This window comes from Hyla sarda, unplaced genomic scaffold (assembly GCF_029499605.1).
Source record: "Hyla sarda isolate aHylSar1 unplaced genomic scaffold, aHylSar1.hap1 scaffold_336, whole genome shotgun sequence".
In the NCBI taxonomy this organism is placed as follows: Eukaryota; Metazoa; Chordata; class Amphibia; order Anura; family Hylidae; genus Hyla; species Hyla sarda.
Genome location: NW_026610109.1, coordinates 248,768 through 271,449, shown reverse-complemented (window position 1 = coordinate 271,449; position 22,682 = coordinate 248,768). Strand labels below are relative to the sequence as shown.

Below are 22,682 nucleotides of genomic sequence, written 5' to 3'. Positions count from 1 at the left end.
CCGCTGCTGTGTCCAGGCCCAGGAGCCTTAGCACTGTGCTGTGATGTCACTCAATACCACTGACATCACTAGGTGTAAACAACATCTCTCCTTTGCTGTGTATGTGACTATGGAGCTGTTTGGTGATGTCGTCTATTATGGCCTTCATAGAAGCAACAGGAGATTGTTGCATCCATCTAGAACCCTCAGAACTACAGTGCTATGATGTCACTCACTTCCACAGGCCTTGCAGAGTGTAAACAACAACAACCCAGCTTTGTTGTGTATGTAACCATAGGGATTTGTGATGTCACCTAGAACCTTCACAGCAGCGACAGCTTTATGAGGAGCATCAGCACTGCTCTGCCTGAGCAGAACCATCACCGCCATAGGTTGTCAAATAACCCGGATTTAACCCACACAGGTAAGTCCAATGGGGTGCAGGCATGTCCTCTATGCTTACAGCTTCCCGTGGGTGTTGGTTTGATACCGTTTGGGGACAGCCAAGGAGGCATCTGCAGGCAACAAAGGTAGGTGTGTGCTTGTGTGTGTGTTTCCTATGCAGATCCTAAGCCCAGTGTCACATGCAAGTAGGAGGAGTAAGAAGGGTTCCTGGCAAATCCGGGTTATGGATTGCATTTAAAAAGGCCCCGTGGGAGTGCAATGGGCCCCTGTCTTGCTGCTTAGCAATAATGGTATGGGTTTAGGTTCTGCTGTGTGTACTGGTGGTTGACTGCCCCCCAGCCCAGAGTGTGTATGGAAAATTGTCTGGCAGCCTCCCTGACAGCAAGCAGTGATAGTGCCCATGAAGGGCACCTTGTTGGGCCCGCCCCTTTCACGGTTATCGCTTCTCGGCCTTTTGGCTAAGATCAAGTGTAGTATCTGTTCTTATCAGTTTAATATCTGATACGTCCCCTATCTGGGGACCATATATTAAATGGATTTTTGAGAACGGGGGCCGATTTCGAAGCTTGCTTCCGTCGCCCTATGCATTGACCCGATATGGCAGTATCTTCGGGTACAGTGCACCACCCCCTTACAGGGTTAAAAAGAAAGATTCCTACTTTCATTGCTGCTTGCTGGCTAGCCAGCTAGCCAGCCCTGTGGGCCTTGCTGCTGCTGCAGCCAAAAAACAAAAGGTGGTGCTGCTGCTGCTTCTGCTGCTTCTGCTTCTGCTTGTGTCTGGCCGCTGTTGGAGCGTCCAGGCACAGGACTTCTGCTGCTGCTGACTAAATGGCCTCCTTAATTGGATCATTTGAGTAGCCAGCACACCTGTGCAGGTAGGGCATGACATGATAGGCAGCTGCCTTGATAGCGGGTGGGTGCTGAATGTTCCTAATTGACAAAATAAGATTAATGCTTATGAAGAAATATAAAATCTCATCCCTTCCCCAATATCGCGCCACACCCCTACCCCTTAATTCCCTGGTTGAACTTGATGGACATATGTCTTTTTTCGACCGTACTAACTATGTAACTATGTAACATAACATGGGGGGGGGGGGGGGGGGGGTCTCCTGGCTGTTCACACAGGTGTGTCATTGCTGTACATTGACCATGCATTGCTTCTGTGGTATTGCAAAGGCAAAGACAAATGCTTCCAGCCATCCATTGCACTAATGGATTGGTCATCAGCTGGCTGTCTATGTCCCGCATCAATATAGACCAAAGTACAGAGGGTTAGGCTATGCTATTGTGCACCTACCTGATGCATCAGAAGGTGCGAGGCCCTTGCTAAATTCTGTGCACAGACTTTGAGATCTATACTTTAGACTGTATCTAAACCTGCTCCAACATGGACTGACATTCTGGCCTACTTTCAGCCGATGCGACTTGTCTGTCGCTGAACAGTCGCTTTTTATGTATTCAGCACCTATGTATAATGTTGTAAAAATGCTCTAGAAGCTAAAGTCGCAGAAATGTCACACATATTTGGCCTGCAACTTTCTGTGCGACAAATTCAGACAGGAAAAATCAGTATAAATCCTTAGAAAATTATCCCCCAGTGTCTCCATCTGCTGGCGGTATTGAATAAGCATTGCTGCACTGATGGGGTATGCATTAGACGAAAAAAAGAAGAAAAAGAAGAATAATACGCCCAGAAAAGAGGCGAAAAGGAGAAAAACGTAAAAAAACGTGAAAAAAAAGTAAGAGGAAGAGAAGGGAAAAAAAGGTGGAAATGGGTTTAAAAGTGATTTCGGCGGAGAAATATATATATATATATATATATATATATATATATATATATATATATATACGCGCACACACACACATATATATAAACGTATTCTCCGTTGAGATATTGCAGCCGCTGCTGTGTCCAGGCCCAGGAGCCTTAGCACTGTGCTGTGATGTCACTCAATACCACTGACATCACTAGGTGTAAACAACATCTCTCCTTTGCTGTGTATGTGTCTATGGAGCTGTTTGGTGATGTCGTCTATTATGGCCTTCATAGAAGCAACAGGAGATTGTTGCATCCATCTAGAACCCTCAGAACTACAGTGCTATGATGTCACTCACTTCCACAGGCCTTGCAGAGTGTAAACAACAACAACCCAGCTTTGTTGTGCATGTAACCATAGGGATTTGTGATGTCACCTAGAACCTTCACAGCAGCGACAGCTTTATGAGGAGCATCAGCACTGCTCTGCCTGAGCAGAACCATCACCGCCATAGGTTGTCAAATAACCCGGATTTAACCCACACAGGTAAGTCCAATGGGGTGCAGGCATGTCCTCTATGCTTACAGCTTCCCGTGGGTGTTGGTTTGATACCGTTTGGGGACAGCCAAGGAGGCATCTGCAGGCAACAAAGGTAGGTGTGTGCTTGTGTGTGTGTTTCCTATGCAGATCCTAAGCCCAGTGTCACATGCAAGTAGGAGGAGTAAGAAGGGTTCCTGGCAAATCCGGGTTATGGATTGCATTTAAAAAGGCCCCGTGGGAGTGCAATGGGCCCCTGTCTTGCTGCTTAGCAATAATGGTATGGGTTTAGGTTCTGCTGTGTGTACTGGTGGTTGACTGCCCCCCAGCCCAGAGTGTGCATGGAAAATTGTCTGGCAGCCTCCCTGACAGCAAGCAGTGATAGTGCCCATGAAGGGCACCTTGTTGGGCCCGCCCCTTTCACGGTTATCGCTTCTCGGCCTTTTGGCTAAGATCAAGTGTAGTATCTGTTCTTATCAGTTTAATATCTGATACGTCCCCTATCTGGGGACCATATATTAAATGGATTTTTGAGAACGGGGGCCGATTTCGAAGCTTGCTTCCGTCGCCCTATGCATTGACCCGATATGGCAGTATCTTCGGGTACAGTGCACCACCCCCTTACAGGGTTAAAAAGAAAGGTTCCTACTTTCATTGCTACCTGCTTGCTGGCTAGCCAGCTAGCCAGCCCTGTGGGCCTTGCTGCTGCTGCAGCCAAAAAACAAAAGGTGGTGCTGCTGCTGCTTCTGCTGCTTCTGCTTCTGCTTGTGTCTGGCCGCTGTTGGAGCGTCCAGGCACAGGACTTCTGCTGCTGCTGACTAAATGGACTCCTTAATTGGATCATTTGAGTAGCCAGCACACCTGTGCAGGTAGGGCATGACATGATAGGCAGCTGCCTTGATAGCGGGTGGGTGCTGAATGTTCCTAATTGACAAAATAAGATTAATGCTTATGAAGAAATATAAAATCTCATCCCTTCCCCAATATCGCGCCACACCCCTACCCCTTAATTCCCTGGTTGAACTTGATGGACATATGTCTTTTTTCGACCGTACTAACTATGTAACTATGTAACATAACATGGGGGGGGGGGTCTCCTGGCTGTTCACACAGGTGTGTCATTGCTGTACATTGACCATGCATTGCTTCTGTGGTATTGCAAAGGCAAAGACAAATGCTTCCAGCCATCCATTGCACTAATGGATTGGTCATCAGCTGGCTGTCTATGTCCCGCATCAATATAGACCAAAGTACAGAGGGTTAGGCTATGCTATTGTGCACCTACCTGATGCATCAGAAGGTGCGAGGCCCTTGCTAAATTCTGTGCACAGACTTTGAGATCTATACTTTAGACTGTATCTAAACCTGCTCCAACATGGACTGACATTCTGGCCTACTTTCAGCCGATGCGACTTGTCTGTCGCTGAACAGTCGCTTTTTATGTATTCAGCACCTATGTATAATGTTGTAAAAATGCTCTAGAAGCTAAAGTCGCAGAAATGTCACACATATTTGGCCTGCAACTTTCTGTGCGACAAATTCAGACAGGAAAAATCAGTATAAATCCTTAGAAAATTATCCCCCAGTGTCTCCATCTGCTGGCGGTATTGAATAAGCATTGCTGCACTGATGGGGTATGCATTAGACGAAAAAAAAGAAGAAAAAGAAGAATAATACGCCCAGAAAAGAGGCGAAAAGGAGAAAAACGTAAAAAAACGTGAAAAAAAAGTAAGAGGAAGAGAAGGGAAAAAAGGTGGAAATGGGTTTAAAAGTGATTTCGGCGGAGAAATATATATATATATATATATATATATATATATATACGCGCACACACACACATATATATAAACGTATTCTCCGTTGAGATATTGCAGCCGCTGCTGTGTCCAGGCCCAGGAGCCTTAGCACTGTGCTTTGATGTCACTCAATACCACTGACATCACTAGGTGTAAACAACATCTCTCCTTTGCTGTGTATGTGACTATGGAGCTGTTTGGTGATGTCGTCTATTATGGCCTTCATAGAAGCAACAGGAGATTGTTGCATCCATCTAGAACCCTCAGAACTACAGTGCTATGATGTCACTCACTTCCACAGGCCTTGCAGAGTGTAAACAACAACAACCCAGCTTTGTTGTGTATGTAACCATAGGGATTTGTGATGTCACCTAGAACCTTCACAGCAGCGACAGCTTTATGAGGAGCATCAGCACTGCTCTTCCTGAGCAGAACCATCACCGCCATAGGTTGTCAAATAACCCGGATTTAACCCACACAGGTAAGTCCAATGGGGTGCAGGCATGTCCTCTATGCTTACAGCTTCCCGTGGGTGTTGGTTTGATACCGTTTGGGGACAGCCAAGGAGGCATCTGCAGGCAACAAAGGTAGGTGTGTGCTTGTGTGTGTGTTTCCTATGCAGATCCTAAGCCCAGTGTCACATGCAAGTAGGAGGAGTAAGAAGGGTTCCTGGCAAATCCGGGTTATGGATTGCATTTAAAAAGGCCCCGTGGGAGTGCAATGGGCCCCTGTCTTGCTGCTTAGCAATAATGGTATGGGTTTAGGTTCTGCTGTGTGTACTGGTGGTTGACTGCCCCCCAGCCCAGAGTGTGCATGGAAAATTGTCTGGCAGCCTCCCTGACAGCAAGCAGTGATAGTGCCCATGAAGGGCACCTTGTTGGGCCCGCCCCTTTCACGGTTATCGCTTCTCGGCCTTTTGGCTAAGATCAAGTGTAGTATCTGTTCTTATCAGTTTAATATCTGATACGTCCCCTATCTGGGGACCATATATTAAATGGATTTTTGAGAACGGGGGCCGATTTCGAAGCTTGCTTCCGTCGCCCTATGCATTGACCCGATATGGCAGTATCTTCGGGTACAGTGCACCACCCCCTTACAGGGTTAAAAAGAAAGATTCCTACTTTCATTGCTACCTGCTTGCTGGCTAGCCAGCTAGCCAGCCCTGTGGGCCTTGCTGCTGCTGCAGCCAAAAAACAAAAGGTGGTGCTGCTGCTGCTTCTGCTGCTTCTGCTTCTGCTTGTGTCTGGCCGCTGTTGGAGCGTCCAGGCACAGGACTTCTGCTGCTGCTGACTAAATGGCCTCCTTAATTGGATCATTTGAGTAGCCAGCACACCTGTGCAGGTAGGGCATGACATGATAGGCAGCTGCCTTGATAGCGGGTGGGTGCTGAATGTTCCTAATTGACAAAATAAGATTAATGCTTATGAAGAAATATAAAATCTCATCCCTTCCCCAATATCGCGCCACACCCCTACCCCTTAATTCCCTGGTTGAACTTGATGGACATATGTCTTTTTTCGACCGTACTAACTATGTAACTATGTAACATAACATGGGGGGGGGGGGGGGTCTCCTGGCTGTTCACACAGGTGTGTCATTGCTGTACATTGACCATGCATTGCTTCTGTGGTATTGCAAAGGCAAAGACAAATGCTTCCAGCCATCCATTGCACTAATGGATTGGTCATCAGCTGGCTGTCTATGTCCCGCATCAATATAGACCAAAGTACAGAGGGTTAGGCTATGCTATTGTGCACCTACCTGATGCATCAGAAGGTGCGAGGCCCTTGCTAAATTCTGTGCACAGACTTTGAGATCTATACTTTAGACTGTATCTAAACCTGCTCCAACATGGACTGACATTCTGGCCTACTTTCAGCCGATGCGACTTGTCTGTCGCTGAACAGTCGCTTTTTATGTATTCAGCACCTATGTATAATGTTGTAAAAATGCTCTAGAAGCTAAAGTCGCAGAAATGTCACACATATTTGGCCTGCAACTTTCTGTGCGACAAATTCAGACAGGAAAAATCAGTATAAATCCTTAGAAAATTATCCCCCAGTGTCTCCATCTGCTGGCGGTATTGAATAAGCATTGCTGCACTGATGGGGTATGCATTAGACGGAAAAAAAGAAGAAAAAGAAGAATAATACGCCCAGAAAAGAGGCGAAAAGGAGAAAAACGTAAAAAAACGTGAAAAAAAAGTAAGAGGAAGAGAAGGGAAAAAAAGGTGGAAATGGGTTTAAAAGTGATTTCGGCGGAGAAATATATATATATATATATATATATATATATATATATATATATATATATATACGCGCACACACACACATATATATAAACGTATTCTCCGTTGAGATATTGCAGCCGCTGCTGTGTCCAGGCCCAGGAGCCTTAGCACTGTGCTGTGATGTCACTCAATACCACTGACATCACTAGGTGTAAACAACATCTCTCCTTTGCTGTGTATGTGACTATGGAGCTGTTTGGTGATGTCGTCTATTATGGCCTTCATAGAAGCAACAGGAGATTGTTGCATCCATCTAGAACCCTCAGAACTACAGTGCTATGATGTCACTCACTTCCACAGGCCTTGCAGAGTGTAAACAACAACAACCCAGCTTTGTTGTGTATGTAACCATAGGGATTTGTGATGTCACCTAGAACCTTCACAGCAGCGACAGCTTTATGAGGAGCATCAGCACTGCTCTGCCTGAGCAGAACCATCACCGCCATAGGTTGTCAAATAACCCGGATTTAACCCACACAGGTAAGTCCAATGGGGTGCAGGCATGTCCTCTATGCTTACAGCTTCCCGTGGGTGTTGGTTTGATACCGTTTGGGGACAGCCAAGGAGGCATCTGCAGGCAACAAAGGTAGGTGTGTGCTTGTGTGTGTGTTTCCTATGCAGATCCTAAGCCCAGTGTCACATGCAAGTAGGAGGAGTAAGAAGGGTTCCTGGCAAATCCGGGTTATGGATTGCATTTAAAAAGGCCCCGTGGGAGTGCAATGGGCCCCTGTCTTGCTGCTTAGCAATAATGGTATGGGTTTAGGTTCTGCTGTGTGTACTGGTGGTTGACTGCCCCCCAGCCCAGAGTGTGCATGGAAAATTGTCTGGCAGCCTCCCTGACAGCAAGCAGTGATAGTGCCCATGAAGGGCACCTTGTTGGGCCCGCCCCTTTCACGGTTATCGCTTCTCGGCCTTTTGGCTAAGATCAAGTGTAGTATCTGTTCTTATCAGTTTAATATCTGATACGTCCCCTATCTGGGGACCATATATTAAATGGATTTTTGAGAACGGGGGCCGATTTCGAAGCTTGCTTCCGTCGCCCTATGCATTGACCCGATATGGCAGTATCTTCGGGTACAGTGCACCACCCCCTTACAGGGTTAAAAAGAAAGATTCCTACTTTCATTGCTACCTGCTTGCTGGCTAGCCAGCTAGCCAGCCCTGTGGGCCTTGCTGCTGCTGCAGCCAAAAAACAAAAGGTGGTGCTGCTGCTGCTTCTGCTGCTTCTGCTTCTGCTTGTGTCTGGCCGCTGTTGGAGCGTCCAGGCACAGGACTTCTGCTGCTGCTGACTAAATGGCCTCCTTAATTGGATCATTTGAGTAGCCAGCACACCTGTGCAGGTAGGGCATGACATGATAGGCAGCTGCCTTGATAGCGGGTGGGTGCTGAATGTTCCTAATTGACAAAATAAGATTAATGCTTATGAAGAAATATAAAATCTCATCCCTTCCCCAATATCGCGCCACACCCCTACCCCTTAATTCCCTGGTTGAACTTGATGGACATATGTCTTTTTTCGACCGTACTAACTATGTAACTATGTAACATAACATGGGGGGGGGGGGGGGGTCTCCTGGCTGTTCACACAGGTGTGTCATTGCTGTACATTGACCATGCATTGCTTCTGTGGTATTGCAAAGGCAAAGACAAATGCTTCCAGCCATCCATTGCACTAATGGATTGGTCATCAGCTGGCTGTCTATGTCCCGCATCAATATAGACCAAAGTACAGAGGGTTAGGCTATGCTATTGTGCACCTACCTGATGCATCAGAAGGTGCGAGGCCCTTGCTAAATTCTGTGCACAGACTTTGAGATCTATACTTTAGACTGTATCTAAACCTGCTCCAACATGGACTGACATTCTGGCCTACTTTCAGCCGATGCGACTTGTCTGTCGCTGAACAGTCGCTTTTTATGTATTCAGCACCTATGTATAATGTTGTAAAAATGCTCTAGAAGCTAAAGTCGCAGAAATGTCACACATATTTGGCCTGCAACTTTCTGTGCGACAAATTCAGACAGGAAAAATCAGTATAAATCCTTAGAAAATTATCCCCCAGTGTCTCCATCTGCTGGCGGTATTGAATAAGCATTGCTGCACTGATGGGGTATGCATTAGACGAAAAAAAAGAAGAAAAAGAAGAATAATACGCCCAGAAAAGAGGCGAAAAGGAGAAAAACGTAAAAAAACATGAAAAAAAAGTAAGAGGAAGAGAAGGGAAAAAAAGGTGGAAATGGGTTTAAAAGTGATTTCGGCGGAGAAATATATATATATATATATATATATATATATATATATATATATATATACGCGCACACACACACATATATATAAACGTATTCTCCGTTGAGATATTGCAGCCGCTGCTGTGTCCAGGCCCAGGAGCCTTAGCACTGTGCTGTGATGTCACTCAATACCACTGACATCACTAGGTGTAAACAACATCTCTCCTTTGCTGTGTATGTGACTATGGAGCTGTTTGGTGATGTCGTCTATTATGGCCTTCATAGAAGCAACAGGAGATTGTTGCATCCATCTAGAACCCTCAGAACTACAGTGCTATGATGTCACTCACTTCCACAGGCCTTGCAGAGTGTAAACAACAACAACCCAGCTTTGTTGTGTATGTAACCATAGGGATTTGTGATGTCACCTAGAACCTTCACAGCAGCGACAGCTTTATGAGGAGCATCAGCACTGCTCTGCCTGAGCAGAACCATCACCGCCATAGGTTGTCAAATAACCCGGATTTAACCCACACAGGTAAGTCCAATGGGGTGCAGGCATGTCCTCTATGCTTACAGCTTCCCGTGGGTGTTGGTTTGATACCGTTTGGGGACAGCCAAGGAGGCATCTGCAGGCAACAAAGGTAGGTGTGTGCTTGTGTGTGTGTTTCCTATGCAGATCCTAAGCCCAGTGTCACATGCAAGTAGGAGGAGTAAGAAGGGTTCCTGGCAAATCCGGGTTATGGATTGCATTTAAAAAGGCCCCGTGGGAGTGCAATGGGCCCCTGTCTTGCTGCTTAGCAATAATGGTATGGGTTTAGGTTCTGCTGTGTGTACTGGTGGTTGACTGCCCCCCAGCCCAGAGTGTGCATGGAAAATTGTCTGGCAGCCTCCCTGACAGCAAGCAGTGATAGTGCCCATGAAGGGCACCTTGTTGGGCCCGCCCCTTTCACGGTTATCGCTTCTCGGCCTTTTGGCTTCGATCCCGTGCGGTTTACCGGGCGGGTTAGGAGTTGAAGGGGGTGGTGATCGGGGCCCTCTTTGCGGGGGGCCCTGGGTTATTTCGGAGTTGCGATAGTGGGTTTCATCACCTGCAAAAATGAGTGGAGGAGAGAGGATTCGCGGAATGGAAGACACGGTCAGGATTTTCGTCCCAACGGAACATCGGGGAACGGTTGGCCTGGACCAGATTGTGCTGGAGATTCTACGCAGGCTCCAGTACCTAAAGGTAACAGATGTATTTGCAATGCAAGATTTCCCTAGACAGGGTATTTATGATGTTACATTTGTTAATTCCGAGATTTGTCAGAGGGTCTACAAGGACCTGGAAGGAATGAAGAGAAAGAATGAGCCGGATATTATGAGGAAAGTTAAAGTAGAGCCTTTGTTTCTGAGTACAGAGAAAGTGGTCATCGTACATATGTACAATCCCAAAGTTACAGACTCAATGGTAACAAATTTTCTTTATCGTTATTGTGAAGAAGTGAAGTTTTTTGGAAAACTAAAGAACAGACATGGTTTTTTTAACTGTAAAAGGAAATATGTTGTGAAGTTCAAGAAGGATGAGTCTATGGAGGAGGGAATTAAGAGTATTCCTCAAGTTTTTTCCATTGGAGGAGAGCGTGGTTTTTGTTTTTATGAGGGGCAGCTTCAGTTTTGCCGCAAATGTCAAGCATATGGCCACGTGCAGGACGCATGTCCTGTGAAGGGTGTTGTTTGTAGGAACTGTGGCAAGACTGGGCATGAAACAAGTTTTTGCGTTGAGGAAAAGACTTGTGATATTTGTGGGAGTAATTCCCATTTGGCAAGAGGATGTCACTTATGGTACAAGAGAAGGAGTTATGCTGATGCGGCTGGAAGTAAAGGTGGACAGAGCAATGAACAGGGAATGGGAAGGAGGTCTTTTTCAGAAGCCACAGGTGTGGATGGAGGTGTGGATGGAGGTGTGGATGGAGGTGAAAAATCTAATGTGGAGGGGGAATGTGAAGTCGGGAGGAGCGCAGGTGGTACGATTGTTAAAAATGTTGTTGCTCAGGTGGATGTGATTAAAGAGGCTTTTGTGGAGACAAGTGTGGTGGTTGAACAGGAGTATAAGAAAGTGGTCTCCACAAGTGAAGTAACATGTGCAAAGGGGGTGGAGGTCAAGAAGATTGAAACTGTGTATGGAGATGTGTTTCCTTGTGGAAGCATGAGTGGTGATGTGGAATGTCCAGACCCTGTTGTGGGGGAGGAGGAGGGAATGGAATTCCAAGAAAATGTGCAGTCATCTGAGAAGTCCCTTACACCTGCTCAGAGATTTGTCAGCAGTGATGAGGAGGATGAGGTGGGGGTGGAAAGTAAAAGAAGTAAAAAAGGAAGTTGGACTGGGGATCAAGAGGACCCAGTGGTTGGAAGAGGAGTTGAAATGGACAGGGACTCTGATCCAGGGTCGCCTGATTGTTATGAAAATGTTTTAAGGAAAGTTGAGAGTCAGAGCAGTAATTTTTAACTATGATGGATATTAAAGTTTTGATTTTATTCATTTTAGTTATTATGACTCTTATCTTAACAACCCTTAATGTCAGGAGTATTGGATCAGAAGTAAGAAGAGCTGCTATTTTTGAGGTGTTGGAGAATGTGAGAGCTGATATAATATGTTTACAGGAGTGTGCAATTAAATCTGCACCTTATGCTGATGAGTGGAGGATGGGACAATCTTTTTGGTCAACTAGTACGGATAACAAAAATGAAGGAGTTGGTTTTTTAATCAAAAATAACAATATCAAAGTTTTAAATTGCCAGATTTTAATACCAGGCCGTTGCATGGTTTTAAACTTTGAGTTTTTAGACCAGAGGATTAGAGTTTTTAACGTATATGCCCCAGCAGAGAAGAAAGAGCGGTTGGTTTTTTTAGAGTCCTTGAAGTTTTTTATCCCTGGTCGGGAAAGTACTATAGTGGCTGGTGATTTTAACTGTATCCGTACTGTTAATGACCGTGAGAGTGCTGCTGAAGTCCGAACTGACATTACCTCTAATGCTTTAAATCAATTAGTACAAGACTTACACTATATAGATGCTGGACTGATGATTGACACTGATGATAGATATACATATGTATCGGATAGTGGTCACTGTAAATCCCGAATAGATTATATTTTTGTGTCTGAAGGGATGAAGGTGGCCCGGTGTAATCAGATGATGTCGATTTTCTCAGATCATAAAATTTTATCTGCTGAAATAAGCATCTCAGAGTCCATTGCCTTTGGTAGGGGACTCTGGAAGTTGAATGTGAGTTTACTTGAAGAAGAGGAGGTAATGGCAGGTTTTAAAAATATATTTTTATCCTGTGCTGCTAAACAAGACTGTTTTAAAAATATTTTAGACTGGTGGGATTGGGCTAAAGTGAACTTTGCTGGTTATTTTAAGTCTGTTTGCATTAAGAGAGCACAGGAGAAGAGGCGGAGAGATGAGACTTTAGTTTCACAGTTGGAGACTCTCTTTAAGTTTAAGAACGCTGGTCTAGAGGTGGATGCTGAAATTTGTGAAATTAAGGAAGAGATGAAGACAAGGTTGAAGGAAAGAGGAAGGAATATTGTTTACAGGGCTAAGGTGCAACATTTGGAGGAGAATGAACAATGTAGTCGATATTTTTTTAAAAAGTGTTTTAAGCCAAAGGGGGTCTTTAAGTCAGTTTTAACCTCAAGTGGTGAAGTGGTTGGTAGGGAGATGGAGGAGGAGGTTTGTAAATTTTATGAAACACTTTTTAGTAATGAAAGTAAAGCTGCTATTAATGAAATGGAAGACTACTGTAACATTTTAGAGGATCAAATTCCAGATGAGGAGAAAGTTTTTTTGGTGGAAGATGTTAGTGAAAATGAAATTAGAATGGCGCTGAATGGAATGGCAAAAGGTAAAACCCCTGGTAGTGACGGCCTTCCAGCTGAGTTTTATGTTGTATTTTGGCCTCTTTTAAAAGATGTTTTTACTCGGGTTGTGCAATATGTTTTTAAGTTTGGGATTTTAGCTGATTCAATGAAGAAGGGAATTATCACACTAATACATAAGAAAGGTGACGAACGTGATATAAAAAATTGGAGACCAATTTCATTGTTAAACAGTGACTATAAAATTATTGCTAAAATTGTTGCAAACAGGCTTAGGAATATTATTGGCCATATGGTAGATAATTACCAAGTATGTGCTGTACCCGGGAGAAGAATTACTGATAATTTATTGATTTTAAGGGATATTATTTATTATTGTAATTTTAATAAGGTGCCTCTTTTTGTCGAGTCAGTGGATTTCGAGAAGGCCTATGATAAAGTCGCACACAAATTTATGTTTACGGCCCTAAAACATATGGGGATCCCAATGAAGTTATTACATGTTATTAAAGGGTTATATAATGGTGTTACTGGACAAGTTTTAATGAATGGCCATGTTGGTCCTGCTTTTAAGATTTTATCAGGGGTTCGGCAGGGTTGCCCACTCTCCCCAATCCTTTTCATCTGTGTAATAGAGGCCTTGTTAAAGAATGTTCAGAAAGACAAATGTGTTAAAGGAGTTTTTATACCTGGCAGTGGTGGGAGTGATCTTAAGGTTTTAAGCTACATGGATGATGTTGTGTTTACATGTACTTCAAAAGCAGATTTGAATAGAGTGAATTTGCATATTCAAATTTTTTGCTGTGTGGCCGGAATGTGTGTAAACTGGGGCAAATGTCATTTGGTGAATTTTGGGAAATGCGAAGATGTGTTGGTGGATGGAGTAGAGATAAAGGAGAATGTGGAAGTTTTAGGGGTCATTTTTGAAAAGAATCTTAAAGGGAGAGAGACTTACAACAAGCTGGACAGTAAAATTGAAAAGAAATTGAATTTTTGGAAATTGAGGAGTTTATCCCTTAAAGGGAAAGTACTTGTTATTAAGACTGTGATTTTACCTTTACTTTTATATACTGCGATGGTTTTTCCACCTGGTAAGCTTTGGATGAGGAAGACAACAAGAAGACTTTTTGTTTTCTTTTGGGGATCCAAAATGGAAAAAATGAAAAGAGAGAAGGTAATGAGTACTGTAAAGAATGGTGGATATGACTTTCCAAATATTGATTTGTTTTTAAAGTTACACTATTTTCTTTTAATTTTCAAGACGATCCAGTGCAATGGTAAAACAGCTGATATGTGTAAATATTTAGCAGGATGGTTGTTTTCTAAGTGGGGCTGGTGTGAGAGGGATCTGAGGAAACCAATGGCGCTGATTATACCTACCTTTTATGTGGTTCTTCGGTCTTTCAATGATCAGTTTAATTTGAGCTCCTTGGGGAAACCTGAAAAGAAGAAAATAGAATATGAGTTGAGAAAGAGTGAAAAATTTAATGAAGTACCATTCTGTAATATTGCACAGTCAGTTAAGATTTGGAGCCTTTTTAATTCCTTTGGTTTATCAAATAGACAAAAAGATGTGGTATGGATGTCTTACCATGGTTGCCTCCCAACTCGAGTGTTTTTAAGAGGAAGAGGAATAAGAGTGAGTGAACAGTGTCCAAGAGAGGGTTGTGGAGGTAAAGAAGATATTGTACATTTGTGGTGGGACTGTTTTTATGCCAAGGAAGTTTTTAGGCTTTTAACAAGATTTTTTATTGCACTTATGGGTTTTAATGATTTTACTTTTGAGAAAATTTTTATCGGTCAGGACTTTAACATGAAGAATGATGCACGTGTTACTTGGATAATTTTTTCTGTTTTTAAAGAAGTTTTATGGGACTCCAGGAATTTGCTTGTTTTTAAAAATGTTTCCATTTCTCCAAGTGAATGTAGGAGGTTGTTGCTCGGAAGACTTTTTATTGCATATTTATTAGATAAGAAGAGAATGGGAGAAGACAATGCTGAAAAGATCTGGAAATATACCCAATGGTGGAAACTGTAAGTCTGACCAGTTTATGTTTTGTTTTTTAAATGTTTTTGTTTTCCTTCAGCTTTTACCTTTTGGTTTTAAGTTCTTGACCCTCGGTTCCCTTTTTTTTGTCTTTCCGCATGATGTTTTTTCAGACATTGTTTTAAGTGACGAGTCCTGGTAGGAGACCTGATGATCGTTCAAACAATAGTCTGTAACTGAGGAAAAAAGACAAAAAAAAAAAAAAAAAAATCTGTTCTTATCAGTTTAATATCTGATACGTCCCCTATCTGGGGACCATATATTAAATGGATTTTTGAGAACGGGGGCCGATTTCGAAGCTTGCTTCCGTCGCCCTATGCATTGACCCGATATGGCAGTATCTTCGGGTACAGTGCACCACCCCCTTACAGGGTTAAAAAGAAAGATTCCTACTTTCATTGCTACCTGCTTGCTGGCTAGCCAGCTAGCCAGCCCTGTGGGCCTTGCTGCTGCTGCAGCCAAAAAACAAAAGGTGGTGCTGCTGCTGCTTCTGCTTCTGCTTGTGTCTGGCCGCTGTTGGAGCGTCCAGGCACAGGACTTCTGCTGCTGCTGACTAAATGGCCTCCTTAATTGGATCATTTGAGTAGCCAGCACACCTGTGCAGGTAGGGCATGACATGATAGGCAGCTGCCTTGATAGCGGGTGGGTGCTGAATGTTCCTAATTGACAAAATAAGATTAATGCTTATGAAGAAATATAAAATCTCATCCCTTCCCCAATATCGCGCCACACCCCTACCCCTTAATTCCCTGGTTGAACTTGATGGACATATGTCTTTTTTCGACCGTACTAACTATGTAACTATGTAACATAACATGGGGGGGGGGGGGGGGGTCTCCTGGCTGTTCACACAGGTGTGTCATTGCTGTACATTGACCATGCATTGCTTCTGTGGTATTGCAAAGGCAAAGACAAATGCTTCCAGCCATCCATTGCACTAATGGATTGGTCATCAGCTGGCTGTCTATGTCCCGCATCAATATAGACCAAAGTACAGAGGGTTAGGCTATGCTATTGTGCACCTACCTGATGCATCAGAAGGTGCGAGGCCCTTGCTAAATTCTGTGCACAGACTTTGAGATCTATACTTTAGACTGTATCTAAACCTGCTCCAACATGGACTGACATTCTGGCCTACTTTCAGCCGATGCGACTTGTCTGTCGCTGAACAGTCGCTTTTTATGTATTCAGCACCTATGTATAATGTTGTAAAAATGCTCTAGAAGCTAAAGTCGCAGAAATGTCACACATATTTGGCCTGCAACTTTCTGTGCGACAAATTCAGACAGGAAAAATCAGTATAAATCCTTAGAAAATTATCCCCCAGTGTCTCCATCTGCTGGCGGTATTGAATAAGCATTGCTGCACTGATGGGGTATGCATTAGACGGAAAAAAAGAAGAAAACGAAGAATAATACGCCCAGAAAAGAGGCGAAAAGGAGAAAAACGTAAAAAAACGTGAAAAAAAAGTAAGAGGAAGAGAAGGGAAAAAAAGGTGGAAATGGGTTTAAAAGTGATTTCGGCGGAGAAATATATATATATATATATATATATATATATATATATACGCGCACACACACACATATATATAAACGTATTCTCCGTTGAGATATTGCAGCCGCTGCTGTGTCCAGGCCCAGGAGCCTTAGCACTGTGCTGTGATGTCACTCAATACCACTGACATCACTAGGTGTAAACAACATCTCTCCTTTGCTGTGTATGTGACTATGGAGCTGTTTGGTGATGTCGCCTATTATGGCCTTCATAGAAGCAACAGGAGATTGTTGCATCCATCTAGAACCCTCAGAACTACAGTGCTATGATGTCACTCACTTCCACAGGCCTTGCAGAGTGTAAACAACAACAACCCAGCTTTGTTGTGTATGTAACCATAGGGATTTGTGATGTCACCTAGAACCTTCACAGCAGCGACAGCTTTATGAGGAGCATCAGCACTGCTCTGCCTGAGCAGAACCATCACCGCCATAGGTTGTCAAATAACCCGGATTTAACCCACACAGGTAAGTCCAATGGGGTGCAGGCATGTCCTCTATGCTTACAGCTTCCCGTGGGTGTTGGTTTGATACCGTTTGGGGACAGCCAAGGAGGCATCTGAAGGCAACAAAGGTAGGTGTGTGCTTGTGTGTGTGTTTCCTATGCAGATCCTAAGCCCAGTGTCACATGCAAGTAGGAGGAGTAAGAAGGGTTCCTGGCAAATCCGGGTTATGGATTGCATTTAAAAAGGCCCCGTGGGAGTGCAATGGGCCCCTGTCTTGCTGCTTAGCAATAATGGTATGGGTTTAGGTTCTGCTGTGTGTACTGGTGGTTGACTGCCCCCCAGCCCAGAGTGTGCATGGAAAATTGTCTGGCAGCCTCCCTGACAGCAAGCAGTGATAGTGCCCATGAAGGGCACCTTGTTGGGCCCGCCCCTTTCACGGTTATCGCTTCTCGGCCTTTTGGCTAAGATCAAGTGTAGTATCTGTTCTTATCAGTTTAATATCTGATACGTCCCCTATCTGGGGACCATATATTAAATGGATTTTTGAGAACGGGGGCCGATTTCGAAGCTTGCTTCCGTCGCCCTATGCATTGACCCGATATGGCAGTATCTTCGGGTACAGTGCACCACCCCCTTACAGGGTTAAAAAGAAAGATTCCTACTTTCATTGCTACCTGCTTGCTGGCTAGCCAGCTAGCCAGCCCTGTGGGCCTTGCTGCTGCTGCAGCCAAAAAACAAAAGGTGGTGCTGCTGCTGCTTCTGCTGCTTCTGCTTCTGCTTGTGTCTGGCCGCTGTTGGAGCGTCCAGGCACAGGACTTCTGCTGCTGCTGACTAAATGGCCTCCTTAATTGGATCATTTGAGTAGCCAGCACACCTGTGCAGGTAGGGCATGACATGATAGGCAGCTGCCTTGATAGCGGGTGGGTGCTGAATGTTCCTAATTGACAAAATAAGATTAATGCTTATGAAGAAATATAAAATCTCATCCCTTCCCCAATATCGCGCCACACCCCTACCCCTTAATTCCCTGGTTGAACTTGATGGACATATGTCTTTTTTCGACCGTACTAACTATGTAACTATGTAACATAACATGGGGGGGGGGGGGGGGGGTCTCCTGGCTGTTCACACAGGTGTGTCATTGCTGTACATTGACCATGCATTGCTTCTGTGGTATTGCAAAGGCAAAGACAAATGCTTCCAGCCATCCATTGCACTAATGGATTGGTCATCAGCTGGCTGTCTATGTCCCGCATCAATATAGACCAAAGTACAGAGGGTTAGGCTATGCTATTGTGCACCTACCTGATGCATCAGAAGGTGCGAGGCCCTTGCTAAATTCTGTGCACAGACTTTGAGATCTATACTTTAGACTGTATCTAAACCTGCTCCAACATGGACTGACATTCTGGCCTACTTTCAGCCGATGCGACTTGTCTGTCGCTGAACAGTCGCTTTTTATGTATTCAGCACCTATGTATAATGTTGTAAAAATGCTCTAGAAGCTAAAGTCGCAGAAATGTCACACATATTTGGCCTGCAACTTTCTGTGCGACAAATTCAGACAGGAAAAATCAGTATAAATCCTTAGAAAATTATCCCCCAGTGTCTCCATCTGCTGGCGGTATTGAATAAGCATTGCTGCACTGAAGGGGTATGCATTAGACGAAAAAAAAGAAGAAAAAGAAGAATAATACGCCCAGAAAAGAGGCGAAAAGGAGAAAAACGTAAAAAAACGTGAAAAAAAAGTAAGAGGAAGAGAAGGGAAAAAAAGGTGGAAATGGGTTTAAAAGTGATTTCGGCGGAGAAATATATATATATATATATATATATATATATATATATATACGCGCACACACACACATATATATAAACGTATTCTCCGTTGAGATATTGCAGCCGCTGCTGTGTCCAGGCCCAGGAGCCTTAGCACTGTGCTGTGATGTCACTCAATACCACTGACATCACTAGGTGTAAACAACATCTCTCCTTTGCTGTGTATGTGACTATGGAGCTGTTTGGTGATGTCGTCTATTATGGCCTTCATAGAAGCAACAGGAGATTGTTGCATCCATCTAGAACCCTCAGAACTACAGTGCTATGATGTCACTCACTTCCACAGGCCTTGCAGAGTGTAAACAACAACAACCCAGCTTTGTTGTGTATGTAACCATAGGGATTTGTGATGTCACCTAGAACCTTCACAGCAGCGACAGCTTTATGAGGAGCATCAGCACTGCTCTGCCTGAGCAGAACCATCACCGCCATAGGTTGTCAAATAACCCGGATTTAACCCACACAGGTAAGTCCAATGGGGTGCAGGCATGTCCTCTATGCTTACAGCTTCCCGTGGGTGTTGGTTTGATACCGTTTGGGGACAGCCAAGGAGGCATCTGCAGGCAACAAAGGTAGGTGTGTGCTTGTGTGTGTGTTTCCTATGCAGATCCTAAGCCCAGTGTCACATGCAAGTAGGAGGAGTAAGAAGGGTTCCTGGCAAATCCGGGTTATGGATTGCATTTAAAAAGGCCCCGTGGGAGTGCAATGGGCCCCTGTCTTGCTGCTTAGCAATAATGGTATGGGTTTAGGTTCTGCTGTGTGTACTGGTGGTTGACTGCCCCCCAGCCCAGAGTGTGCATGGAAAATTGTCTGGCAGCCTCCCTGACAGCAAGCAGTGATAGTGCCCATGAAGGGCACCTTGTTGGGCCCGCCCCTTTCACGGTTATCGCTTCTCGGCCTTTTGGCTAAGATCAAGTGTAGTATCTGTTCTTATCAGTTTAATATCTGATACGTCCCCTATCTGGGGACCATATATTAAATGGATTTTTGAGAACGGGGGCCGATTTCGAAGCTTGCTTCCGTCGCCCTATGCATTGACCCGATATGGCAGTATCTTCGGGTACAGTGCACCACCCCCTTACAGGGTTAAAAAGAAAGATTCCTACTTTCATTGCTACCTGCTTGCTGGCTAGCCAGCTAGCCAGCCCTGTGGGCCTTGCTGCTGCTGCAGCCAAAAAACAAAAGGTGGTGCTGCTGCTGCTTCTGCTGCTTCTGCTTCTGCTTGTGTCTGGCCGCTGTTGGAGCGTCCAGGCACAGGACTTCTGCTGCTGCTGACTAAATGGCCTCCTTAATTGGATCATTTGAGTAGCCAGCACACCTGTGCAGGTAGGGCATGACATGATAGGCAGCTGCCTTGATAGCGGGTGGGTGCTGAATGTTCCTAATTGACAAAATAAGATTAATGCTTATGAAGAAATATAAAATCTCATCCCTTCCCCAATATCGCGCCACACCCCTACCCCTTAATTCACTGGTTGAACTTGATGGACATATGTCTTTTTTCGACCGTACTAACTATGTAACTATGTAACATAACATGGGGGGGGGGGGGGGGTCTCCTGGCTGTTCACACAGGTGTGTCATTGCTGTACATTGACCATGCATTGCTTCTGTGGTATTGCAAAGGCAAAGACAAATGCTTCCAGCCATCCATTGCACTAATGGATTGGTCATCAGCTGGCTGTCTATGTCCCGCATCAATATAGACCAAAGTACAGAGGGTTAGGCTATGCTATTGTGCACCTACCTGATGCATCAGAAGGTGCGAGGCCCTTGCTAAATTCTGTGCACAGACTTTGAGATCTATACTTTAGACTGTATCTAAACCTGCTCCAACATGGACTGACATTCTGGCCTACTTTCAGCCGATGCGACTTGTCTGTCGCTGAACAGTCGCTTTTTATGTATTCAGCACCTATGTATAATGTTGTAAAAATGCTCTAGAAGCTAAAGTCGCAGAAATGTCACACATATTTGGCCTGCAACTTTCTGTGCGACAAATTCAGACAGGAAAAATCAGTATAAATCCTTAGAAAATTATCCCCCAGTGTCTCCATCTGCTGGCGGTATTGAATAAGCATTGCTGCACTGATGGGGTATGCATTAGACGAAAAAAAAGAAGAAAAAGAAGAATAATACGCCCAGAAAAGAGGCGAAAAGGAGAAAAACGTAAAAAAACGTGAAAAAAAAGTAAGAGGAAGAGAAGGGAAAAAAAGGTGGAAATGGGTTTAAAAGTGATTTCGGCGGAGAAATATATATATATATATATATATATATATATATATATATATATATATATATATATATATACGCGCACACACACACATATATATAAACGTATTCTCCGTTGAGATATTGCAGCCGCTGCTGTGTCCAGGCCCAGGAGCCTTAGCACTGTGCTGTGATGTCACTCAATACCACTGACATCACTAGGTGTAAACAACATCTCTCCTTTGCTGTGTATGTGACTATGGAGCTGTTTGGTGATGTCGTCTATTATGGCCTTCATAGAAGCAACAGGAGATAGTTGCATCCATCTAGAACCCTCAGAACTACAGTGCTATGATGTCACTCACTTCCACAGGCCTTGCAGAGTGTAAACAACAACAACCCAGCTTTGTTGTGTATGTAACCCAGTGGCGTTGCGACCCGGGTGCGGGGGGTGCGGCCCGCACCGGGTGACACCAACCTAATGGGGTGACACCAAGATGCTCCGCAGCACCCCCCCCCCGCTACACAGACACCCCCCACCTGTGCCTGACCGGCCACCCATCCGTCAGCACCCCCCCCCCCCCCCCGCGCTGTGTGTGCGGTGCGGTGCGCCCTTCCGTCCGTCAGCAACCCCCCCTCTTTCACCTGCACTGTGCGCCCGTCCGTCATCACATCCCCTCGCCGTTACAAGCACTGTGCCCGGCCTCCGCTCCCATGTCTGCGCCGGCCTGACGTCACACTGCATGGCCGCGCAGGAGGACGTAAGCGACGTCACTCGCAGGGCGCCAGGTGAGAAGGAGCGCTGCTGGATGGGTGAGTGTGTGTGTCTGTCTCTCTGTCTGTGTGTGTATGTGACTCTGTGTGTGTGTGTGTGTGACTGTGTGTGTATGTATGTGACTCTGTGTGTGTGTGACTCTGTGTGTGTGTGAGTGTGTGTTATGTGACTCTGTGTGTGTGTGTGTGACTGTGTGTGTATGTATGTGACTCTGTGTGTGTGTGTGTGACTGTGTGTGTATGTATGTGACTCTGTGTGTGTGTGACTCTGTGTGTGTGTGATTGTGTGTTATGTGACTCTGTGTGTGTGTGTGTGTGTGTGTGTGTGTGTATGTATGTGACTCTGTGTGTGTGTATGTGACTCTGTGTGTGTGTGTGTGTGTGACTGTGTGTGTGTGACTCTGTGTGTGTGTGACTCTGTGTGTGTGTGACTGTGTGTGTATGTGACTCTGTGTGTGTGTGACTGTGTGTGTATGTGACTCTGTGTGTGTGTGACTGTGTGTGTATGTGACTCTGTGTGTGTGTGACTGTGTGTGTATGTGACTCTGTGTGTGTGACTCTGTGTCTGTCTGTGAGTGTGTGTCTATCTGACTGTGTGTGTGTTTGTGTGTGTGTGTCTCTCTGTGTTGTATGTGTTTTTTTGTGGGTGGGGGTGGGGGTGGGGGTGGGTTCAACCAGCGATCTAATGTGGGGAGACTTTGACCCATTGTGGGGAACCTGCGGCCTAATGTGGGGAAACTACTACCAAGTGTGCGGAGTCTATGCTACCTAATGTGGGGAGTCTATGCTACCTAATGTGGGAAATCTGTGCTGCCTTATGTGGGGAGTCTATGCTACCTTATGTGGGTAATCTGTGCTACCTTATGTGGGTAATCTGTGCTACCAAATGTGGGGAATGTATGCTACCTAATGTGGGGAAACTGCTACATAATGTGGGGAATCTGTGCTACCTAATGT

The 22,682-nt window shown here is 44.8% G+C and overlaps 7 non-coding genes across 7 annotated transcripts; all 7 read left to right on the top strand.

Annotated features, from left to right (window-relative positions):
• Nucleotides 1-822: 822 nt before the first annotated feature.
• On the top strand, nucleotides 823-1,013 carry LOC130330552 (U2 spliceosomal RNA). The gene has a single exon (XR_008873689.1). It is a non-coding gene; the product is annotated as a U2 spliceosomal RNA (small nuclear RNA).
• A 2,096-nt stretch (nucleotides 1,014-3,109) lies between these two features.
• LOC130330550 (U2 spliceosomal RNA) lies at nucleotides 3,110-3,300 on the top strand. Its single transcript, XR_008873687.1, has one exon. It is a non-coding gene; the product is annotated as a U2 spliceosomal RNA (small nuclear RNA).
• A 2,077-nt stretch (nucleotides 3,301-5,377) lies between these two features.
• LOC130330548 (U2 spliceosomal RNA) lies at nucleotides 5,378-5,568 on the top strand. The gene has a single exon (XR_008873686.1). It is a non-coding gene; the product is annotated as a U2 spliceosomal RNA (small nuclear RNA).
• Nucleotides 5,569-7,666: 2,098 nt separating this feature from the next.
• On the top strand, nucleotides 7,667-7,857 carry LOC130330547 (U2 spliceosomal RNA). Its single transcript, XR_008873685.1, has one exon. It is a non-coding gene; the product is annotated as a U2 spliceosomal RNA (small nuclear RNA).
• A 7,213-nt stretch (nucleotides 7,858-15,070) lies between these two features.
• LOC130330598 (U2 spliceosomal RNA) lies at nucleotides 15,071-15,268 on the top strand. Its single transcript, XR_008873728.1, has one exon. It is a non-coding gene; the product is annotated as a U2 spliceosomal RNA (small nuclear RNA).
• A 2,077-nt stretch (nucleotides 15,269-17,345) lies between these two features.
• On the top strand, nucleotides 17,346-17,536 carry LOC130330546 (U2 spliceosomal RNA). The gene has a single exon (XR_008873684.1). It is a non-coding gene; the product is annotated as a U2 spliceosomal RNA (small nuclear RNA).
• Nucleotides 17,537-19,625: 2,089 nt separating this feature from the next.
• LOC130330545 (U2 spliceosomal RNA) lies at nucleotides 19,626-19,816 on the top strand. The gene has a single exon (XR_008873683.1). It is a non-coding gene; the product is annotated as a U2 spliceosomal RNA (small nuclear RNA).
• Nucleotides 19,817-22,682: the final 2,866 nt, after the last annotated feature.